Below are 23,210 nucleotides of genomic sequence, written 5' to 3' on the forward strand. Positions count from 1 at the left end.
AATACACAATGGATTGTCCCCCTTTATATAACAAAACTCAAAGACAAGTATGTTTCATATTTTGATTAATTATTGTATTTAGTTCTCTAGTTTAAATTGTATATTGATTTTAATATCTTATTGTGTATTTGTTGTAGATGCCTTATTGTGTTGAGCATGAGTAAGTGGAATACCAAATGGAGTGTTTATCGTTATATAACAAACTCCAGAGGAGGTGTGTTTGCTATTATAAACAATTATTGGTTTTGAATTATGCTTACCATTACTATCTATGTTTGTATTTGAATGTTATTCACCCCACCTTTTTTTCCTTTCAGCTGAGGAGAGGACACTGCAGTAGAGATAATGTGCAAAGGGGAAGTTTTCAATTTTTAGTTTGTTATTGGCTACATGTTTTATTTTTGTTGAGTTTTAGCATGGTCATGCTTTTTGTTGTACTCATTTAGCTTTGTTTTACATTTTTCTCTCATTTCTTGTAGTTGGTCGTGGTTTTGTTTATTGGATGTGCAATAGGAAAGGAAGGCAGCAAGGAGAGAAAGTTAAAGATATAAGATGGAGGTTATCATTCATAAATGAAGGTGAATCACCTTAACTATATGCAATGCATTTCACTCACAATTATCTTTTGCTCATCTGTGAATGCATTTATTTGCTTTTCAATTTATTATATGTTTTATATGTGGCCTCACACTCAATTATATCGATCTCGCTTTGTGTAGTGAGCAACCACAATTTTATAGTCTATGAAGGTCAAGGTGAAGATACTCTAGACATTCTACCAACGCAAATTGGACAATTGGTGAGCCATATTTTTTTCCTACATAAGAATATTGTCCTTTAATCGACTAAAATTATTGTTTTTTGTGAATCGATTTATCCTTTTGTCATGGCTTCGTGGTAGTATGATCTTGTTAATGATTGTGTGGTTTGAGATTTTCCAATAACTTTGATACAAAATAAAGGGAAATGTTATATTGAGGTTCACAATTTCAGGGCTTATTGCTCATGGTTGTTGCTACTATAACATTAGCCAAAGGCGAATAGGTATGTGTATGATTGATTTATCGCTCTATTTGTTTGTTATTCATTTTCTCTTGTGGTTTATTTGTGATCTCATATATTATATTACTTTGTGCAGTGAGTGACTATAGTTGTAGTGTCTAGGATGGTGCAGCGTATGTTTTCTTGCTCCACATCACATGCACACCCCCACACAATGTGCCTTGTAGAGGAGGTGGGTAAGGTCGAGCAGACAAGCATATTGACCCTTCATCCATTCAACCATTGTGCTAACATACAACACTGATGTCTTGTGGACCTTGGGATTTTGGGTGTTCAATATGTTTAGATATGCTTAGATTCCTTTTACCGAAGAATTTACATCTTATGAAAACATTGTTTGCATTACTCATAGCAGAAGTACATCTAGTTTATAGAATTTATATTTTTTTGAGATACAGCACAAAATATAACTGGAATTGAACTAAGTTGCATGGCAAGTTCATACCTTCAAACTCTCTAGTTTAAATTCTATTAGAAATCTAATATTTTATTGTATATCTAGTGCAAATGGCTTGTTCCATCGAGCATGAATACATGAAATACAAAATGGACTCTCCCCTTTTATATAACAGTCTTAGGGAAAGGTTGGTTTCTTATTACGATTAATTATTGCGTTCTACTCTTTAGTTTAAATTATATAACGATTCTAATATCTTCTTTTTTATCTATTGTAGATGGCTTGTTTTGATGAGCATGAACAAGTGGAATACTAAAGTGAGTGCCCAACAAACTCTAGGGGAGGTGTGTTTTATATTATGAATAATTATTGGGTTTGAAATATGCTTACCATTACTAATTATGTGTATATTTTAACTTTGTTCAACCCACTTCTTGTCCTTTGAGCAGAGGAGAGCACATTATAGGAGAGATGATGTGCAAAGGGAATATTTGCAATTTTTCTTTGTTCTTGTCTTAATGTTTTGTTTTCAGAGTTTGAGCATGGCCAGGGTTTGAGTTGTACTTATTTTCCCTTGTTTTTTTTGCTCATTTTTTGTAGTTTGGTCTTGGTTTCATTTGTTGAGTGTGTTATACTCGTTTTCCTTTGTTTTCTTTTTTTTCACGTTTTTTGTAGTTTGTTCTTGGTTTTGTTTGTTGGGTGTGGAAAAGGAAATGAAGGAGACAAAGAAAGAAATGAAGGAAGCAGATAGAGAAAATGGAGGTTATCATTCATAAATAAAGGTGAGTTAACATACCTATATGCAGTGCATTTCACTTAAATGTATCTTTTGCTAATTTGTGGCTCCAATTGTTTGTTATTTAATTTATTATGTTTTATCTATGCTCTCATAATCAGCTATAATGATCTTCCTTATGTAGTGAACGACTACAATTGTATAATCTACAAAGGTCAAGTGGTGAAGATACACTAGAAATTTTTCAAACGTGCCACAAAGAATGGGTGAGCCATACTTTTATCCTACAAAATATTGTTGTCCTATAATACACTGAAATATTTACTTTTTGCACAATGATTTCTCCTTTCGTAATGGTTTCAAGATAGTATGATCTTACTCAAGTGTGTGAGGTTCAAGAGTTTTTCCTAAAATTTTGATATGCAATACAAAAGTTATACTTAAGTTCACATCTTTAGTGCTTATTTTTCATGATTGTTGCTTTTATAATATTAGCCAATGGAGGGCAGGTTTGAGTGTGGTTAATTCAAGTGTAAGCTTGTTTGTAGGGACCAACCCTATAATTTTTTTTTTTTAATGCTAAAAATACAACCATAAGAAAAATAGCATTGGGAACCCAAAAATTATTAAGCATTATATAAAACTTTCCTGAATTTCACTTCATTGAACATATCATCTAATTACATGTTATTAACTAAAACCATAATGAAATCATACAAAAGAATATTATAACAACATAGGTACCATTCACCAAGAGACGAGATTCAAACTTGACTTGCCGATGTTTGCCCTCCTTTGTTGTCAGTCGCCTCCAAGTGTGAATGTCGACGTGCTTAATCCGAATGTAATGACCCACCCAACCTACTCGTTGGGTACTCTCCTTCCCCACGGATCCCCGAGTTGCAATGGGGTTGTACAATGGAAGAATGTATTAGCTGGTAGAGGAGAGCACTCCTTGGCTCAAGAGTCCCCTCTCTAAAGTCCTCTACCTCACCAAACTCACTATAGCTCGTAGTCACTACTCTGACATAGTCTCATCCATCCAACAATAGGGTAAAGAAAAGTCCCTTCTCCCATGGCCTGCCCCTTCTTTTATAGGAGTCCTCATAGGTGACACTTGGCATTTCATACATAATTAATTATTTTTTATAATTCAATAGTTTGATTATTCACCCACCCATGTGTCACTCTCTCATCAAGGGTCTCCAAAATTATTTACTTAAATTTTAAATTAAAACTAATATTTTTCCTCACCTCAACAAGATTCCTATTTATTCTCCTAGTTGTCTCTTGATCCCCCTTTTTACTCCTTAATTTGTGTTCATTACTAAAGTCAATTGATAAGTCAAGATTTGATCCCCTATCTACTCCCTAATTTAACTCAAGTTATCTCTTAAATGGATACTCTTATGTTGGTTGTTGCCACTTGGAGGTTCTCTAAATTTCTCTAAAATTTAATTCATTAATCTTATTTTAATTCACCATGATCTTCTCTAAATTAGGTTTAACTATTTTAGGATTAATATTTATCCTTACATTTATGTCCTTCTTTCCCCTTTTTACCTAATTAAACTACATTATCTACCTAATATTTTCCAACATGGGAAGAGTAGAGTTTTTAAATATTTTAATTTTTACTATGCTCCTCTTAATCCAAGTTTTATTCTTGATTTAATTACCTCGGTTTTTAACATCATTTACCCTTGATGTAAATTCACCTAGTTATCATTTATTGATTATATTTATTAATTTATTTATTTTTAATGATTCCAAGGGTGCCAAGTTTGGTCATGCCCTTCAAGAACCTCCCTTGAAGTTCTAAGGGTGCCACGCCTAACAATTTATTTGTGATGCCAAGGGTGCCAAGTTGGTTGTGCCCTTCAATAAATTCCCTTGAAGTTCCAATGGTGCCACACCACTTGCCCTTCAAGCATTCAGTGGCTACGAGGGGAAAGTATAGATGCAACAACAGACACCACTATCATCTCTTGATGCGCGCCCCCGGTAAAATCCTCATGAGCGACCCAACTTTGGGACCTGCCCTCATGACATCGTGATCTTCAAGGCAAAGGTGTTTCAACCTTTCCAGCCCAAGTCACGTTGGGAGTGCTAGTGGGTGAGATCAGGGACACTGCCCCACCCCTCCCATGCAGTTCCATCCAATTGTAAAACCCCATCACCCATATGTGAGTCATTCGGCCAAGCAAATAATCTGTGCCTGCAACCACTAACATATCATCAGAAGACAGATAAACATATATGGCAGGTTTCAAAATTGGCTTAGAATTTCAAATATAAAATAATATAAATTTTTCATCAAACTAGGTGTCGTCAACTCGTCATATGCGAGTGCCTCTGGTGGTATTCCTGCCATACTCAATAATCATCAATAACAAGGTTTCTTGGTGTTAGTCATTGTCATAATAACATCAACAACATCACTTAGTCATTCGCATCATTGTTCATTGTGAACCAGAACTAATGGAAGTAGGTAAATGTAGGGGACACATTATCATGGTTATCGTCATCATAACACCAATAGAGAGCATACATATCCTTTACTGCCATCATTATCATAAATTCAATAGAAACCAAACATAACCATTTATGCTACAATCCTCATAATATCAATAGGGAACAGGCATAACCATTAATGCTACAATGATCATAATATCAATGGAGAACATACATATACATCACAACCACTAATAATAGAGTCATGTGTCTGAATCCTCAACCTGAGGTCCTCAAGAATAATGTGTGGGCCTTAGGGCTAACTAAATATTAATGGCATATCACTGTTAGTCGACTAGAGAGGGCACTACAATGTTGATTTTTCCACAACAATCAAGAATGTGGTTTGAGTCTAAAATTGTGAACACAAACACACTCAAATGTGACAACACTTCTACTTTGCACAACAAAATAACATACGTCAGTGAATCAACTAGTGCACATGACAATTTTTAACTTTTAAAACCCTCTACTTGTTATGTTACAAATTGTAATAAAACAGTCTTAGGGCTCCTGTACTAGCAATCATGGCTCTTGCATACAACCTTGATATAAGGACACAACTAGGGATTGGTGTCAACTGCTATCACCACCAATCTACCCTAAACAAATTATAGTTGACCTACTTGTTGACAACACGCACTATTGCCCTTTCAATCCAAGTACCTTGAACACATATGGTGGGTCCCCTTGCCTCCCAATCTACTGATCACTGAACTTGCATCTTCAACTACCACTATCAATGATCACAACTGCTTTTGTGTCACTGAACTTTGGCTCACGTATTAAGAAGTCTGCTCCTTGGGTCTTCTGGATATGCCCTCTTGTCAACCATATGGCTCCTTTCATAAGTTGAGCTAGGGCTCCATTACTCTGCCTCATAACAACCCATTGATTCCTTTCATGAACATTGTACTTGAGGTGTTTTAGACTACCCACTTGTCAATGTCCTGGATGCTCCAATTGTCCTTTCATCCTTCATAGCTCAACCCTCAGGGCTTCCAAAATTACGCATACACAGTCAACACCATGACTAATCTAGGGCTTCCGAGACTGAACTTTCTTCTATAATTTGTGTACATAAATTGTCCAGATCTAGGGCTATTGCAAACAAGCCACCAACAGTGATAAGATGCATTCTAAAGGGATTCCAAAAGTACCCATACACAGTCAACACCATGACTAATCTAGGGCTTCCAAACCTACCCTTTCTTTTGCAATTTGTCTCCTTAAATTGTCCAAATTTGGGGCTATTCCAAACAACCCACCAATAGTGATAAGATGCATTCTATATTTATGTTCTTAGGTCTAATTACTATTGTTTTTCAAACCTTTGAACAGGCCTTAGCTTTTCCTTTACCACATCACCCTTCTCGTTCTCCTTTTGTCTCAAACTTCTACACACAACAAAGAGTCATCAACCTCCCTTTCTAGGGTCTCAACTCTCTTCATTCATTAAAGATTTGGGCTATTCTTTCACTGAGATTTGGACAGACCATAGGATGGCTCTCTGCATAAGATGAAGCCCTAACTAAAGCATATCAAAATTGTTGTCCAAAACCTCATGGAAAACCCCCCAACCTTAGCAATCTATCTCCTTGAGGACGCTACCACTTAGCCTCCAAGCAACCACGGTTATGGTCATTTTCTTGATTGATATCCTAGGCCTTGCTACATATCTCTGTGGCCCCAAATCCAGGGTTACCTCATACCTGCAGTACCCCTCTTCCAGCGTTGTACTTGTTTCATTGGTCCTTTAAGTCATGCAGCGTTACTCCAACTTTCCTCCAATCCTCACGGCATACCAAAACAACCTTATTTTAGGTGTTTTGGCCCTCTAATAGGGTACGAGAGTGTGCGGCTAGATTACAGAAGTACCACTGCGATTAGCGTAGAACTTTCGTCCCTTTTCCACAAGTCTCTTCCACTACTTGGATGCACAGAGTGATGATCCTATGTGGCACTACAAAAATATGCGTTGAATTCCTAGACCAAAAATTGCGAAGATTGATAGCTTTCATACCCAATGAAATTTCTTTCTTATTAGATAATTTCCCTCTGCTCATATTAAATATAAAGTTAAATATATGCCCATCTAACCCACATAGGATCATCACTGATGGGATTTATATGAAACTCAATGACCAAATGTTTCTCCAATTTCAATATAGGCAATATTACCCCTTCTATGACCAAAAGAACCTGAAGAACATTGTGAATACAATTATAGAAAATCCAGTGGGTACTATAAAATATGACCAAATCTCCTTTTTTCCTAGAAGGTTTGTTGATGCGTGCTCATGATTGTGGACTGTAAGAGAAAATCCTATTTAAATGCTTCGAAATAGGGAACAACTTGACCTTATGCTTGACTTTCATCTAAAATACAAAAGTTCGTTAAAAGATCGATATTTACATATCTTTCCAAAACTTCTATATGTGAGCTTGAAACGACTAGCTACTGATGCAATTTAATAAGTTATAAAGCTCCATAGCTTGACCTTATGTACACAAATCCGCTATCTACATAAGAAGTTGAAACAACAGATGTTTTACCTAAAAGTTCTAGCTCGAAACTAGTAACCCCTTCCTCTTGACATATGACAGGCAATTGAAAATCCCTAAGATCACCTAGAAGTATCGAGCAATTGAGGAAGCCCTGAAATCACCTAGAAGTATTGAGCAATTGAGGAAGCCTTGAAATCACCTAGAAGGTATCAAAAACCATCTACAAACCATAAGCATTAGCGATAGTCATAGAAATTGGGTTTGGCATGCTCTATAATAACAAATCGCCTCCTCACTATGAATCTCTAAAACAAACAGCCAAAATGTTGGCTTTCACACGAGTACGCAGAGATTATTCATTCAAATTACTATGACATGACTATATTGAATTACTCTAAACAATTTGATATGTACATAGCTTCAAGGCTATCTTAGCTAACCCTTGTCACAAGTTCTTAGAGTAAGTCTGCTCGATTTTCTATTTCGAAAGCTCTCTCTTGAGAAAGGGCTCCCACCATGGCAATTCAATGTGTTATGGACTAAATTATGACTAAAATAATTAAAGGCATTTTTTGAATTCAATGTGTTTTGGCTTTCACACGAGTATGCAGAAGATTAGTCATTCAAATTACTATGACATGACTATATTGAATTACTCTAAACAATTTTATATGTAGATAACTTCAAGGCTATCTTAGCTAACCCTTGTCACAAGTTCTTAGAGTAAGTTTGCTCGATTTTCTATTTCAAAAGCTCTCTCTTGAGAAAGGGCTCCCACCATGGCAATTCAATGTGTTATGGACTAAATTATGACTAAAATAATTAAAGGCATTTGTTGAATTCAATGTGTTTTGGCTTTCACACGAGTACGCAGAAGATTAGTCATTCAAATTACTATGACATGACTGTATTGAATTACTCTAAACAATTTTATATGTAGATAACTTCAAGGCTATCTTATCTAACCCTTGTCACAATTTCTTATAGTAAGTTTGCTCGATTTTCTATTTCAAAAGCTCTCTCTTGAGAAAGGGCTCCCAACATGGCAATTCAATGTGTTATGGTCTAAATTATGACTAAAATAATTAAAGGCATTTGTTGAATTCAGTGTGTTCTAGTGTAAACACTGACTGAAACAATTAAAGTGCATTTGTTAGTGTGTAGTAAGTTATATTTACTACAATCCATCAAAACTATGGATACATGAAATACAAATGGATTGTCCCCCTTTATATAACAAAACTCAATGACAAGTATGTTTCATATTATGATTAATTATTGTATTCAGTTCTCTAGTTAAAATTGTATATTGATTTTAATATCTTATTATGTATTTGTTGTAGATTCCTTCTTGTGTTGAGCACGAGTAAGTGGAATACGAAATGGAGTGTTTATAGTTATATAACAAACTCTAGAGGAGGTGTGTTTGCTATTATGAATAATTATTGGTTTTGAATTATGCTTACCATTACTATCTATGTTTAGATTTGAATGTTATTCACCCCACTTTTTTTTCCTTTCAACTGAGGAGAAGACATTGCAGTAGAGATAATGTGCAAAGGGGAAGTTTGCAATTTTTAGTTTGTCATTGGCTACATGTTTTGTTTTTGTTGAGTTTTAGCATGGTCATGCTTTTTGTTGTACTTGTTTAGCTTTGTTTTACATTTTTCTCTCATTTCTTGTAGTTGGTCGTGGTTTTGTTTATTGGATGTGCAATAGGAAAGGAAGGCAGCGAGGAGAGAAAGTCAAAGATATAACATGGAGGTTATCATTCATAAATGAAGGTGAATCACCTTAACTATATGCAATGCATTTCACTCATCTATGAATGCATTTGTTTGCTTTTCAATTTATTATATGTTTTATATGTGGTCTCACACTCAATTATATCGATCTCACTTTGTGTAGTGAGCAACTACAATTTTATAGTCTATGAAGGTCAAGGTGAAGATACCCTAGACATTCTACCAACGCAAATTGGACGATTGGTGAGCCATATTTTTTTCCTACATAAGAATATTGTCCTTTAATAGAGTGAAATATTTGTTTTTTATGAATCGATTTATCCTTTTGTCATGGCTTCAAGGTAGTATGATCTTGTTAATGAGTGTGTGGTTTGAGATTTTCCAATAACTTTGATACATAATAAAGGGAAATGTTATATTGAGGTTCACAATTTCAGGGCTTATTGCTCATGGTTGTTGTTGCTATAACATTAGCCAAGGGCGAACAGGTATGCGTATGATTAATTTATTGCTCTGCATATTTTTTATTCATTTTCTCTCGTGGTTTATTTGTGATCTCATATATTATATTACTTTGTGCAGTGAGTGGCTATAGTTGCAGTGTCTAGGATGGTGCAGCGTATGTTTTCTTGCTCCACATCACATGCACACCCCCACACAACGAGCCTTGTAGAGGAGGTGGGTAAGGTTGAGCAAACAAGCATACTAACCCTTCAACCATTCAACCATCGTGCTAACATACAACACCACTGTCTTGTGGACCCTGGGAATTTGGGTGTTCAATATCTTTAGATATACCTAGATTCCTTTTCTGAAAGTTTGCATCTTATGAAAATATTGTTTGCATTACTCGTAGCAAAAGTACATCTAGTTTATAGAATTTATATTTTTTTGAGATATAGCACAGAATATAATTGGAATCGAACTAAGTTGCATGACAAATTCATACCTTCAAACTCTCTAGTTTAAATGTTTTTAGAAATCTAATATTTTATTGTATATCTAGTGCAAATGGCTTGTTCCATTGAGCATGAATACATGAAATACAAAATGGACTCTCCCCTTTTATATAATAGTCTTAAAGAAAGGTGTGTTTCTAAGTACGATTAATTATTGCGTGCGACTCTTTAGTTTAAATTATATAACGATTATAATATCTTCTTTTTTATATGTTGTAGATGGCTTGTTTTGATGAGCACGAACAAGTGGAATATAAAAGAGAGTGCCCATAGTTATAAAACAAACTCTAAGGGAGGTGCGTTTTCTATTATGAATAATTACTGGTTCGAAAATATGCTTACCATTACTAATTGTGTGTATATTTTAACCTTGTTCAACCCACTTTTTTTCCTTCGAGCAGAGAAGAGCACATTGTAGGAGAGATGATCTGCAAAGGGGATATTTGCAATTTTTCTTTATTCTTGTCTTAATGTTTTGTTTTCAGAGTTCGAGCATGGCCATGCTTTGAGTTGTAATTATTTTCCTTTGTTTCTTTTTGCTCATTTTTTGTAGTTTGGTCTTGGTTTCATTTGTTGGATTTGTTGTACTCATTTTCCTTTGTTTTCTTCTTTTCTTCACTTTTTTTGTAGTTTGGTCTTGGTTTTGTTTGTTGGGTGTGGAAAAGGAAATGAAGGAAGCAGACAAAGAAAGAAATGAAGGAAGCAGATAGTGAAAATGGAGGTTATTATTCATAAATGAAGGTGAGATAACATACCTATATGCAGTGCATTTCACTTAAATGTATCTTTTGCTAATATGTGCCTCCACTTGTTTGTTATTCAATTTATTATGTTTTATCTATGCTCTCATAATCAGCTATAATGATCTTCTTTATGTAGTGAACGACTACAATTGTATAATCTACAAAGGTCAAGTAGCGAAGATACACTAGAAATTCTTCAAACATGGCACAAAGAATGGGTGAGCCATACTTTTATCCTACAAAATATTGTTGTCCTATAATACACTGAAATATTTGCTTTTTGCACAATGATTTCTCCTTTTGTAATGGTTTCAAGTTAGTATGATCTTACTCAAGTTTGTGAGATTCAAGAGTTTTTCCTAAAACTTTGATATGTAATAGAAAATTTATACTTAGGTTCACATCTTTAGTGCTTATTTTTCATGATTGTTGCTTTTATAATATTAGCCAATGAAGGGCACGTTTGTGTGTGGTTAATTCAAGCGTAAGCTTGTTGATTTTTCCACGACACTCAAAAATCCGGTTTGAGTCTAAAATTGCGAACACAAACACACTCAAATGCGACAACACATCTACTTTGCACAACGAAATAACATACGTCAGTGAATCAACTAGTGCACATGACAATTTTTAACTTTTAAAACCCTTTACTTGTTATGTTACAAACTGTAATACAACAGTCTTAGGGCTTCCATACTAGGGATCATGGCCCTTACATACAACCTTGATATAAGGACACAACTAGGGCTTGGTGTCATCTGCTATGACCACCAATCTACCTTAAACGAATTACACTTGACCTACTTGTTGACAAGACGCACTATAGCCCTTTCAGTCCACGTACCTTGAACACATATAGCGGGTCCCCTTGCCTCCCAATCTACTGATCACTGAACTTGCATCTTCCGCTGCCACTATCAATGATCACAACTGCTTTTGTGTCACTAAACTTTGGCTCACGGATTTTCCCACTAGCAGCCTTCTAGCTCCATTAAGAAGTCTTCTCCTTGGGTCTTTTGGATATGCCCTCTTGTCAACCATATGGCTCCTCTCATAAGCTGAGCTAGGGCTCCATTACTCTGCCTCGTAACAACCCATTGATTCCTTTCATGAACATCGTACTTGGTCTTCTAGACTACACACTTGTCAACCTCCTGGATGCTCCAGTTGCCCTTTCATCCTTCAAAGCTCAACCCTCAGGGCTTCCAAAATTACTTATACACAGTGAACACCATGACTAATCTAGGGCTTCTGAGATTGAACTTTCTTCTGCAATTTGTGTACTTAAATTGTCCAGATCTAGGGCTATTGCAAAGAAGCCACCAACAGTGATAAGATGCATTCTAAAAGGATTCCAAAATTACCCATGCACAGTCAACACCATGACTAATCTAGGGCTTCCAAGACTGCCCTTTCTTTTGCAATTTGTCTCCTTAAATTGTCCAAATCTGAGGCTATTCCAAACAACCCACCAATAGTGATAAGATGCATTCTATATCCCTATTCTTAGGTCTAATTGCAATTGTTTTTCAAACCTTTGAACGGGCCTTAGCTTTTCCTTTACTACATCACCCGTCTCGTTCTCCTTTTGTCTCAAACTTCTACCCTCAACAAAGAGTCATCAACCTCCCTTTCTAGGGTCTCAACTCTCTTCATTCATCAAAGATCTGGGTTATTATTTCACTAAGATTTGGACAGACCATACGATGGCTCTCTACATAAGATAAAGCCCTAACTAGTGCATATCAAAATTGTTGTCCAAAACCTCATGGACAACCCTCCAACCTTAGCAATCTATCTCCTTGAGGACGCTACCACTTAGCCTCCAAGCAACCACAATTATGGTCATTTTCTTGATTGATATCCTAGGCCTTGCTACATATCTCAGCGGCCCAAAATCTAGGGTTACCTCAAGCCTGCGGTACCCCTCTTCCAGTGTTGTACTTGTTTCATTGGTCCTTTAAGGCATGCAGTGTTACTCCAGCTTTTCGCCAATCCTCATGGCATACCAAAACAACCTTATTTTAGGTGTTTTGGCGCTCTAATAAGGTACAAGAGTCTGTGACTAGATCACAAAAGTACCACTGTGATTAGCCTAGAACTTTCGTCCCTTTTCCACAAGTCTCCTCCACTACTTGGATGCATAGAGTTGCTCATTGAAACCCTCACCAAACTCAACTAACATCCTTCTTGAACCTAAACCAAAGCATGAGACAAAAAGACAAAACATGAAACCCTTGCTCTTTATGTAGCTCAACTTCTTGAGTTATGTGGCCTCCTTGGATATATCCTCACTTGAGAACAATTCCACTTGTTGGATAAAATGAGTTTCACAACTTTCCTCCTTATATTTTTCTCATGACGGTAGACTTTGCCCTCAAAGGGTGTCTTTCCAAGCCTGGGCCGACTTGAAGTTTCTAGATAAACCCTTGCCCATTGAAACCCTCACCAAACTCAACCAACATCCTCCTTGAACATGAACCAAAGCATAAGACAAAAAGACAAACATGAAACCCTTCTTCTTGCTCTTTATGTAGCTCGGCTTCTTGAGTTATGTGGCCTCCTTGGATACGTCCTCACTTGAGAACAATTCCACTTCTTGGATAATAAAATGAGTTTCACAACTTCCCTCCTTATATTTTTCTCATGAGGGTAGACTTTGCCCTCAAAGGGTGTCTTTCCAAGCCTAGGCCGACTTGAAGTTTCTAGACAAACCCCAACTAACTTAAGGAAAATTAATGTCTTCATTTGATCAAGACCCTTCCTCATAGCCTTAGGTCACCCTTGCTCCTCTAACCTTGGGTACAAGATCCTAAGACAAACCCCAATTAAATTAACGAAAATTAATTTCTTCATTTGATCAAAACCCTTCATCGTAGCCTTAGGTCACCCTTGCTCCTCTAAGGCATCTCCACTTGCAACAATGAATAAATAATAATTCCTTTTCTTGATTTCACGTCCAAACCTTGGGTGCAAAATCCCAATGCTTGGGTTCTTTGCCCACAAAAGGGCAAAACCCTTTTATGGTGCAAACTTACACAAATCCAAGCATAGGTGGTCTGATAGTGATGACTCCTTCATCAATAGAAACTTTTGTGGGCAAACCCTTTTGTGGTGTAAACTCACACAAACCCAAGCACATGTGGTTTGAGAGTGATTACTCCTTCATCAGTAGAGATCTAGTCATGTAGAAGCATATTTCACTTAATTTTGCACTTCCATTGCTGGAATCGATCTTGAGATATGCTGAGAAGCTTCAATGATACTTTTATCCCAAAGAACTCTTTGAGATCGTCTTTGATGTAAATCCAAAACATTTTTCTATATCACCACAACCCCTTTAATTTTGTTTTGTGTAGACATAAACATGATGTTGTAGCCAAACAACTGTGCGACTTTATACATTGTTGGGTGTTTCAATCGCTTATGCTTGTTAGCAAAATGGAAGAGATTGGAGGTCAATGTCTGCATATCAAAGTTAAAGGTGCTTGAAGATATTTCGTTGTATGTGATACATGGAAAACATCTTGGATGAAGGCCATCATCCTTCACGGTGACCATGATCATCCAAACTAGTCGATTTATTGTCCGTGTCTTGTTATCATGATCATCCAAGCTAGTCAATTTATTGCCCGTGTCTTGTTATGAGTGCTCAGAGGCCCTAAGCAACTAAGTTTGAGCATCTAGCGTAATTTGCTAATTGACCTCAACATTATAACCTTGGGCCATTTGAGTAAATATTATATGATCAAAGAAAATTAATTGATAAGTTTTCATCTCCTAATAATACAATGTAATTTGTTAATTGACCTTAACATTAAAACCTTGGGCCACTTGAGTAAATATTATATGATCAAAGAAAATTAACAAGGGCTTGCATCTTTGAGGGAATGTTTAATGTTTTTAGGTATAGCATTGTTATTAGTTGGCATTGTTACATATTGCCCTCTTCATTTCCGAACGAGGCAAGAACTCTCAATTAGGGTTCAAATGTTATGAGCATGGGTTTCCATCCTTTGGCAGCAGAATTCAAATGTCATGAGCATGGGTTCCCATCCTCTGGCAGCAAACAATTATGCTAGGTGATTTCAAATTCCATTCAATACAATTATTTATTTAAATAAATTCCTTAAGTTAATTTGGAATATGTACCTTTTATCTTTATAAATATGTTCACACTGACTAGTGGTTCAAATCATTTAAATAAATTCCTTAAGTTAATTCGGAAGATGTACCTTTTATCTTTATAAATATGTTCGCACTGACTAGTGTTTCAAATTTGGATTGCTAGCTTTATCGATCGGTTGGAACAAATGTTGAAATTTGGATTGTTGGCTTTATCGATCAGTTGAAACAAATGATGGCGAAATTACAATTTGGGGAGTGGCATCTCAACAAAAATTAGCCTGCAGGACCTTTAAGGGTTGGGAAATTTTTGCATGTTCGATTTCCATGCAGGTAGATGATTTTTTCATAAATTAGTCCTCCAATTGAAATTAGAAATGAATTGATCATGAAAAGATTTTAGAGTCTTTACTGGAGTTGATCATTAGCACTGGGTTTAGGTAAACTCTTAATACATATTTTGTTATGCTCTTGTGAAAAATCCAGTTGTATCAATGAACTGTTGTATTTTAGCCCAAATCGAGCAATCCTTGGTAACTTAATCTATACTTTATATTCATTAATAAGATTTTTTGATATCATTTCCTTCTTTATACAACAATGTGATTGATTTGTAATAAACTCTTAATACATATTTTGCTATGTTTTCTTAAACTGCTATTGTGAAAAATCCAGTTGTATCAATGAATTGTTGTATTTTAGCCCAGATCGGGCAGTCCTTGGTAACTTAATCTATACTCTATATTCATTAATAAGATGTTTTGATATCATTTCCTTCTTTATACAACAATGTGACTGATTTGTAATAATGCCGTCTACAAATGCCTCTAGTCGCTTTTTTTGGTTGGTGTTTGGTTGCACACCAATAAAATGGTGTGCTACTGCCTCTATTCAGATATTGACATGCCTACATTTGTGTTATAGAAGTTGTGTTTTCCAAGCATATAGTTCACATATATATTCTTATTCTGTGGCAGGCAATTTGAGACAACATCTAGAGGTTTGCTTGCATGGCCAACTTGTACATTCTTGTACATCTGTAAAATTAAGTTTGTATTGAAAGTATATTTATTAACATTGATATAATTTAAACAAATTGACATGCATGTTGGCGGTGTGAATGATATTGCTTGTTCACACCCTACCTACCAGCTCTTCATAATTACAATTACAATTAGGGGATGATAAGACCATCAAGGCAATACGCTTTATCATGTATCGAGACTCATTCTAGTAATTGTCGCTTACTTATCTGTATATGAAAATTTTTGAAAATAAAGAAAAAAATATCATTTATACTTGTATGTGTGAGATGCAGGATGCAGTAACTGGTCGAAAGCAGTGCACATTTGAAGGTCATGAAGCAGCTATGTTCTGTTTGTCCTCACCAGTAAGAAAATATTTGAGTGCTTTGTTCCTTGAGACCTAGAAAAAAAAATTCATGTGCATTGCAGTTGAGTAATATTAAATTCTAGTTGTTATGAAGTTACATTGCATATTCTATTTTTGTTTGATGTTTGGCTTCCTGTGAATTTTTCCATATGACAAATACTTTATTGCACTAAATATAGATGAATTATGATTCTTTGTTTGTATGCAATTTATATTTTCTACAGCGATTGATGGAAAGATCAAAGCCTGGTTGTATGATCTTGAGGGATCTAGGGTGGACTATAATGCTCCAGGTCTCTGGTGCACTACAATGACTTATAGTGCTGATGGAACTAGGTAAAATGTTAAATTAGAATGGTGTTTAGTTTGTAGTCTCTTCATGTGGATCCGAGTTTTACTTTATAAAATTTTCTATATTTGCTCTGTCAAGACTATTTATGAAGTATATAATCATTTGCATTTTTTATTAGGCTTTTTTTCTGGAGTATATAATCATTGTATTTTTTATTAGGCTTTTCTCCTGTGGGACAAGTAAAGTTGGTGATTCATACCTGGTTGAGTGAAATGAAAGTGAGGTAACAATCAAGCAGACATATTCTAGTTTTAGGAAGCGTTCCTTAGGTGTTGTGCAATTTGATACAACCAGGAATAGATTCTTGATGATGAATTTCAAATAAAGTTTTGAGACATGGATAACACCAATATCCTCAACAATTAATGTTGAGGGTAGTTTGGTAAGAAGTTATTTTTGAAGATGAGGATGGTTTATTTTCAGAGATTGAGAGATATTGATTTTCAGGGAAAATAATAATAATAATAATAATAAATAAAATAAATAAAATAAAAATAAAAATAAAAAATAAATAAAAATAAAAATAAAAAACCTAACACATTATTTTAAGGTCTCTTGATCACATCTCAATGCATACTCTTTGTTTTATTTTCAAAAGGTCCAGGCTAGTCCTCGCCTTCATTTCAGTGAAGATGGTTCCCCATTGGCAGACACAATGAATGAAAATGGCATAAAGATTTGAGCCAATGCAGATGGATTTCGCTTAATTTGCACACTGGGGAGTAGACCCTTTGAGGGAACGAGGGTCCCACCAGAGATGATGGAAACAAAGGTAGATTGCTTCTTCCATGCACATTTACTATGTACACAAACTGCTAATTAATGGCAAAGTTTAAACTCTAACTAAATCATTTTTACTGTGCAGACTTCAATTGTGAATGTCATGCCTCCTGCAGTCACTGCTCCTGGTTCCCTTAGCAATGCTATAGAACGTTCAGAATCTAGCGTTGGGAACCTGCATTGTCAAATGACCTATTTTGTAAGAGCTTTCTCAAAGAATTGTTTCTTTAGAATCTAGCGTATTTGTCTAGCCATATTCAGTTTAGTTGGTTACATATATCTTTTCATTTTCTAAACTTTCACTCCAGAGCTCAGATATTGTTGCTTTCAACTTTCCATATAGCGTAAGATTTTGTTCTTTTCTCCTTTCAAATGCTCTATTAACCATTATGTTGGCATATCTTTAATAGGAATAGGATGATATTATCAATGCATTCTATCAATTATCTGACACTCGAGAAAACATGTGTGCAAAGATGTCAAACCAAGGCTTCTAGATGAGGTCACAGACAAGAGCAAGAACTGTAAATTGACTGAGATCACTGATTCGGGTCAGTGTACACAATGCATGCGAGCAAGGTATGCAATCGTCCTATTATAAATAAATAAAACATTAAAGGCTGATATTACAATTTTATGTGCTACAAATTATGCAATGTGCTATTTCTTGCAGGTGGTAAAACTAATATATATTATACACCAATTCTGGTGTTGTTGTTTTAGCACTGACATCCAATGCTCTCCATAAGCTATGGAAATGGCCGCGGAATGACGAGAATCCATCCAGAAAGGTGGGGTTCTTTAGTAGTTGTTGTTTGTTTCCTTTTTATTTTAGCTTGCTTTATTTATTTATTTGTTAGTTATAATTTTGGATATATAATTTGCAGCTGTATTTTATGTAGTAATGATTGACGAGTAACTCTTATGTAGTAATGATTGACGAGTAACTAAGAGTTAATATTTTGTTCCACGGTCTACAGCGAGTATACCACCACAGGCAGCCAGCTAGTGGGATTGTTATGAATCCAAAAGAAGTCTTTGCTTGTATAGCTTACTGAGAATGATTCCTATGTGATGTCTACTTCCGGTGGCAAGGTCTCCTTATTCAATATGATGACATTTAAGGTAAGAGAACCTTTACCTAAAGAGCAGTTTCATTTCAATGTTTCCGATGATATATATAATTCCAGTTTTGATACATTGGTCTTCTTAGGGTTTATTATCTAATGTCTCACCTTTAACTTTCAAATTATGAACGTACCGGGGTTCACTCTAGGATCACTGTAGGTTCTTGTGTAATGTTCCTCGCTATTGGCTAAGAATTCAAACGCTCCCAATTTATCTAAATCACTGGTTTCATGGGATACTAATTAGTGATTCATTGCGGATCATGACAACTTAGCCACATTTCTGGCTGTCCACCCTCAGCACAATAACATCATTGCAATTGGCATGGAGGATTCATCAATTCAAATATACAATGTTCTAGTCGATGAGGTGCTGCCTGTGAATATATCTTTGAATTTACAATTCTTATCTTTTTTCTTTATTGTGTCGTTTTATCAAAAATGACCTAAGTGGCATGTCTGAACTTGCTGCAATTTTTATAGGTAAAAACAAAGCTCAAAGGCCACCAAAAGAAAGTCACAGGCCTGACTTTTTCACATGTTTTGAATGTGTTGGTATCTCAGCACAATAACATCATTGCAATTGGCATGGAGGATTCATCAATTCAAATATACAATGTTTGAGATGATGAGGTGTTTCCTGTGAATATATCTTTGAATTTAAAATTCTTATTTTTTTTCTTCATTGTGCCGTTTTATCAAAAATGACCTAAGTGGCATGCTCTGAACTTGCTGCAATTTTTATAGGTAAAAACAAAGCTCAAAGGCCACCAAAAGAAAATCACAGGCCTGACTTTTTCACATGTTTTGAATGTGTTGGTATCTTTTGGAGCTAATGCTCAGGTATATGGTTTCTTTTATTATTATATGTAGTCTGTCTCCATGATGTTCACTTTAAAGTTTACATAAATTTACCGAGTAGAAATGTTCATGTTCTCACAACCACGTCTTTTGGCAGTTATGTCTCTGGGGCATAGATGGTGGGACAAGCGTAAGTCAAAAGTTGTACCAGTACAGCCAGGAAGATCATCACCACCAGTGGGGAGTGGGGGATACAAGAGTACAGTTTCATAAGATCAAATTCATTTGTTGGTTGTGCATGAGAGCCAGCTTGCTATATATGATGCTTCTAAGTTAGAGCGCTTGCGCTATGTAATTACTTGTAAGCAGTGTTGAATTCAAACATAGACAGTTATATAATGTCACTTACCTTCTGTATCTGATTGGATGACCTTGTTACATGGTTGCATTGCAGTGGTCTCCTCATGATTCCCTATCTGTTCCTATTTCAAAGTGCTATATACTCATGTGACAACATCCTAGTTTATGCTAGCTTCTGTGATGGTGCAGTTGGAGTGTTTGATTATAAAAACTTGAGGCTTCACTGTCGCATTGCACCCTCTGCATATTATTCATTTACCATCGGGAATGAACAGGTAAATGAGTTCCTTAATTCTGTCATGATTGATACATCTATTTTTCAGATTTTCCTTTTGACAAGGCATATTTTGATTTAATTTATTGTTTGGTTATTTATGCAGTGGTAATGCCTATCCTTTAGTCGTTACGTCATTGCATCACATTCATCCGAACCGAATCAATTTTCTCTTAGAATAAGAGATGGAGGAGTTCATGTTATTGAGCCTTCAGAGTAAGAAGGGAACTCTGAAGAAGGGAAGTAAGAAGGGAAATGGGGTGTTGGACCACCCCCATATAATGGAACTGTCGATCAAATCCAACATGAAGTAGTAACCAAGGTTCAGAGCTCCCCTAAAGGTAGTTCAATGGAAACACAAGAACAATTTGCATTACACTGTACTACTTTGTGTTTGCGGACTCTTTATTTACAAGAATACCGTGAATAATGGTAACGTCCTGTCAGTGAAATGCCTCACTTGTGTTCCGGTTGTTGAGGCATTCTATCAAGACTGTAATTTTCATCAGATATTGTTCAGCACACATCTCAGTTGTGTTCCATTTGCTGAGGCATTCTATCAAGATTTTAATTTTCATCAAGATATTGTTCAGCACTGTAGATGGAGGTGAAGCAACTGTAAATGATACTAAGTGAGTATCTAGGTGCTGGTTGTGCTGATTGTGCTGCTGGGAATGGCGGCCGTTTGGGAATGCCAGTATGGTAATTATGCTGGACCTACCTTCCTCCCTATTCCTTCTACTACTCCTACTAACCCTTCCTTGGAGGAAGTCGATCCACTCCATATTCAAATTATGCTTGGAATTATGCTGGTGGTAATGACCATTTACAAATGACCCTTTCAACCGCTGAGAATGCTCTCGGGAATGAACCTGTTCAACTGATGCTGAGAGAATCCCGTTTTTGACTGATGCTGGAAATGATCCTAGGGATGCTGGTCGTGATGCTGCTGATTGTAGTGCTCCTGGTTTTGATGCTGGGCCTACTTCCGGTTCAATTGCAGGGAATGATCGAAATGCTTCTGCTTGGAATGCTGGTTGTAGTTATGCCGCTGGTTCAATTGCTCATGGGAATCTCGTTTCAACTGATGATTGGAATCAATGGTGCCAGGGAATTCTGGTTCAACTAATGCTGCTGGGCCTCCTTGTGCTCCTGGAAATTCTGGGAATCAGGATTATGCTTGAAATGATCCTGGAACGGATCCGGAAACTGCTGCTGGAAATAATCTTTGTACTGCTGGGAATGCTGGACCTACTCCTACTACCCCTTGGAAGAAGTTGATACACTCCAGATTTTCATGATCCTGGTTTTATTGCCGCTGGGACTACTGCTGCTGGGAAGCCCCTTAAATAACCATTTCTGACTGCTCATGGGAATCCCGTGCCCAAATAGCCCGTTTTGACTGATTATGCTGGGGATGATGCTGATTGGTGCTGCCGGGAATGAGGCCGGTTCGACTGGTGCTGATGGGCATCCTTGTGCTAGTGCTGCTGGCTGTGCTGCTGGGAATAATGCTGGGCCATTCTATTACCTCATTCTCTATCTCTACCCTTATTCTTTCTACTGAGGGGGTATGTCAAATGATATCCAGATTCAAATGATGTCGGTTCGAATTATGCTTATTGGAATTTTCCGGGTAATGCTGAGAATACCCGTGTACAAATGGCCATTTCGAATGATGCCAATAATGATGATTCCAGTTCGAATGCTACTAGGAATGCTTGGAATAATGACGGTTCCAATGCTGCTGCCGGGACTACTTGTAGTGCTTGTTTGCTTGTGCTTCGAATCCTTGTGCTGATCGTGATGCTGCTTGTCCTGGGACTACTTGTGCTCCTGGGAATGTCCAAATGTTCTTCGAATGGAGATGCTCGGAATGATGACCGTTCAAATGATGATTATGCCGGTTCGACTGATGGGAGAGAGAATCCCGTGTACGAATGACCATTTCAACTGATGCTGGAAATGATTATAATGATGTCGGGAATTATGCTGATTGGAATGATCCTGGGAATGCTGTTAGTTCTTCGAATGATGCTGATGAGAGAAATCCCGTCCCAATCATGACCCTTTTCGAATGATGATGGGAATGCTTTTTCCGAACCATGATCGTGCTCGACTTATGATGGGAGTTATGCTTGGAATGCTGGGAATTAGCTGGCTACACAATTATGCTGATTATAATGATCTTGCCGCTCCAACTTATGCTTATTGGAATGATCCTGATCATACGACTGCTGCTGCTGGGCCTACTTGTGCTGCTTGTGCTGGGAATGCTGGACCTACTTCCCCTCCTTAAATAACCGTGCTCAACTGATGCTAGGAATTCTCCGGGAAATCATGATGCCGGGTGGGGACTACTTCCGGTTCTGCTGGTTCAATTTATTCTGGAAATGATTGGAATTATGACGGTTCGACTGATGCTTTTATTCGAATTATCCTGGGAATGATGGGAATTATGCTGGTTACATTGATGCTGCTACTGCTTAGTCTGGCCCCCGAAGATTCTGCTGGGAATGATGATGTTGATTGGAATGATCCTGGTCATTGTGCTGCTTGTGCTGCTTGTACTGGGACTCCTTCAGGTCTTGTTGGCATTTTAGGGCCCCAAATACTAATTGAGTTATTCATTTGAGGGTATATGCTGTTAAAAAATTGAACTTGTTTCAATTACTTGTGCCGCTGCCCTGGTCCTGTATCACATATATAAACAAATGGTGTCAGCACGTAAAAAAGGTCCTTGTAATCCTTGTAATGAATGAATTTGAAATTGTAAAAACACATTCATTCATTCATTTCATTCTAAATGACACTAAAGTATTAAAAATTTGAAGTCTGTCGTTGGAGCATAATTCATGAATGTTCTTTCCGAGGGTTTCTCAGTGTCTATTTTTAAACCTTTTTTGAACCACATGAGGTTTTTTCATAATGTTCATGTGCATTCGGACCAACCTGGTTTATGCGAAAGCTTAGTTTTTTCATAATGTTCATGTCTATCCGGACCAACCTGGTTTATGCGGAAGCTTAGTTTTTTTCATAATGTTCATGTCCACCCGGACCAACCTGGTTTATGCGGAAGCTTAGTTTTTTTTCATAATGTTCATGTCCACCCGGACCAACCTGGTTTATGCGGAAGCTTAGTTTTTTTCATAATGTTCATGTCCACCCGGACCAACCTGGTTTATGCGGAAGCTTTGTCATTGTCTATTTCCTTTCAGATCACTATATCTGCAAAAAGAAACCACTCCCATCAGCCCACCAACCCGCTACCGATAAAAACAGCACGAGGTACAGGAGACATACGATCAGCCCAGCAATCGAAAGAAGTCAATAGG

At 36.7% G+C, this 23,210-nt stretch overlaps 3 long non-coding RNA genes across 4 annotated transcripts; all 3 read left to right on the forward strand.

Annotated features, from left to right (window-relative positions):
* The first annotated feature begins 1,021 nt into the window (after positions 1-1,021).
* Positions 1,022-8,640, forward strand: LOC149208049 (uncharacterized). Its single transcript, XR_016252068.1, has 4 exons — positions 1,022-1,234; positions 1,737-2,241; positions 2,380-2,461; positions 8,561-8,640. It is a non-coding gene; the product is annotated as an uncharacterized LOC149208049 (long non-coding RNA).
* A 125-nt stretch (positions 8,641-8,765) lies between these two features.
* LOC149208050 (uncharacterized) lies at positions 8,766-17,220 on the forward strand. Its single transcript, XR_016252069.1, has 12 exons — positions 8,766-9,001; positions 9,126-9,205; positions 9,400-9,450; positions 9,545-9,640; positions 10,141-10,217; positions 10,323-10,662; positions 10,801-10,882; positions 14,956-15,122; positions 16,108-16,179; positions 16,406-16,517; positions 16,693-16,756; positions 17,132-17,220. It is a non-coding gene; the product is annotated as an uncharacterized LOC149208050 (long non-coding RNA).
* A 1,472-nt stretch (positions 17,221-18,692) lies between these two features.
* Positions 18,693-22,364, forward strand: LOC149208051 (uncharacterized). 2 transcript variants are annotated; one of them, XR_016252718.1, is made up of 6 exons: positions 18,693-18,810; positions 18,924-19,073; positions 19,188-19,283; positions 19,399-19,602; positions 19,696-19,876; positions 19,982-22,364. It is a non-coding gene; the product is annotated as an uncharacterized LOC149208051 (long non-coding RNA). The 2 variants fall into 2 exon arrangements; XR_016252719.1 differs by having other exon boundaries at positions 19,005-19,073.
* The last annotated feature ends 846 nt before the right edge of the window (positions 22,365-23,210 follow it).

This window comes from Pinus tabuliformis, chromosome 1_2 (assembly GCF_031772625.1).
Source record: "Pinus tabuliformis cultivar Carrire ecotype Pingquan chromosome 1_2, CPIR1, whole genome shotgun sequence".
Taxonomy (NCBI): domain Eukaryota; kingdom Viridiplantae; phylum Streptophyta; class Pinopsida; order Pinales; family Pinaceae; genus Pinus; species Pinus tabuliformis.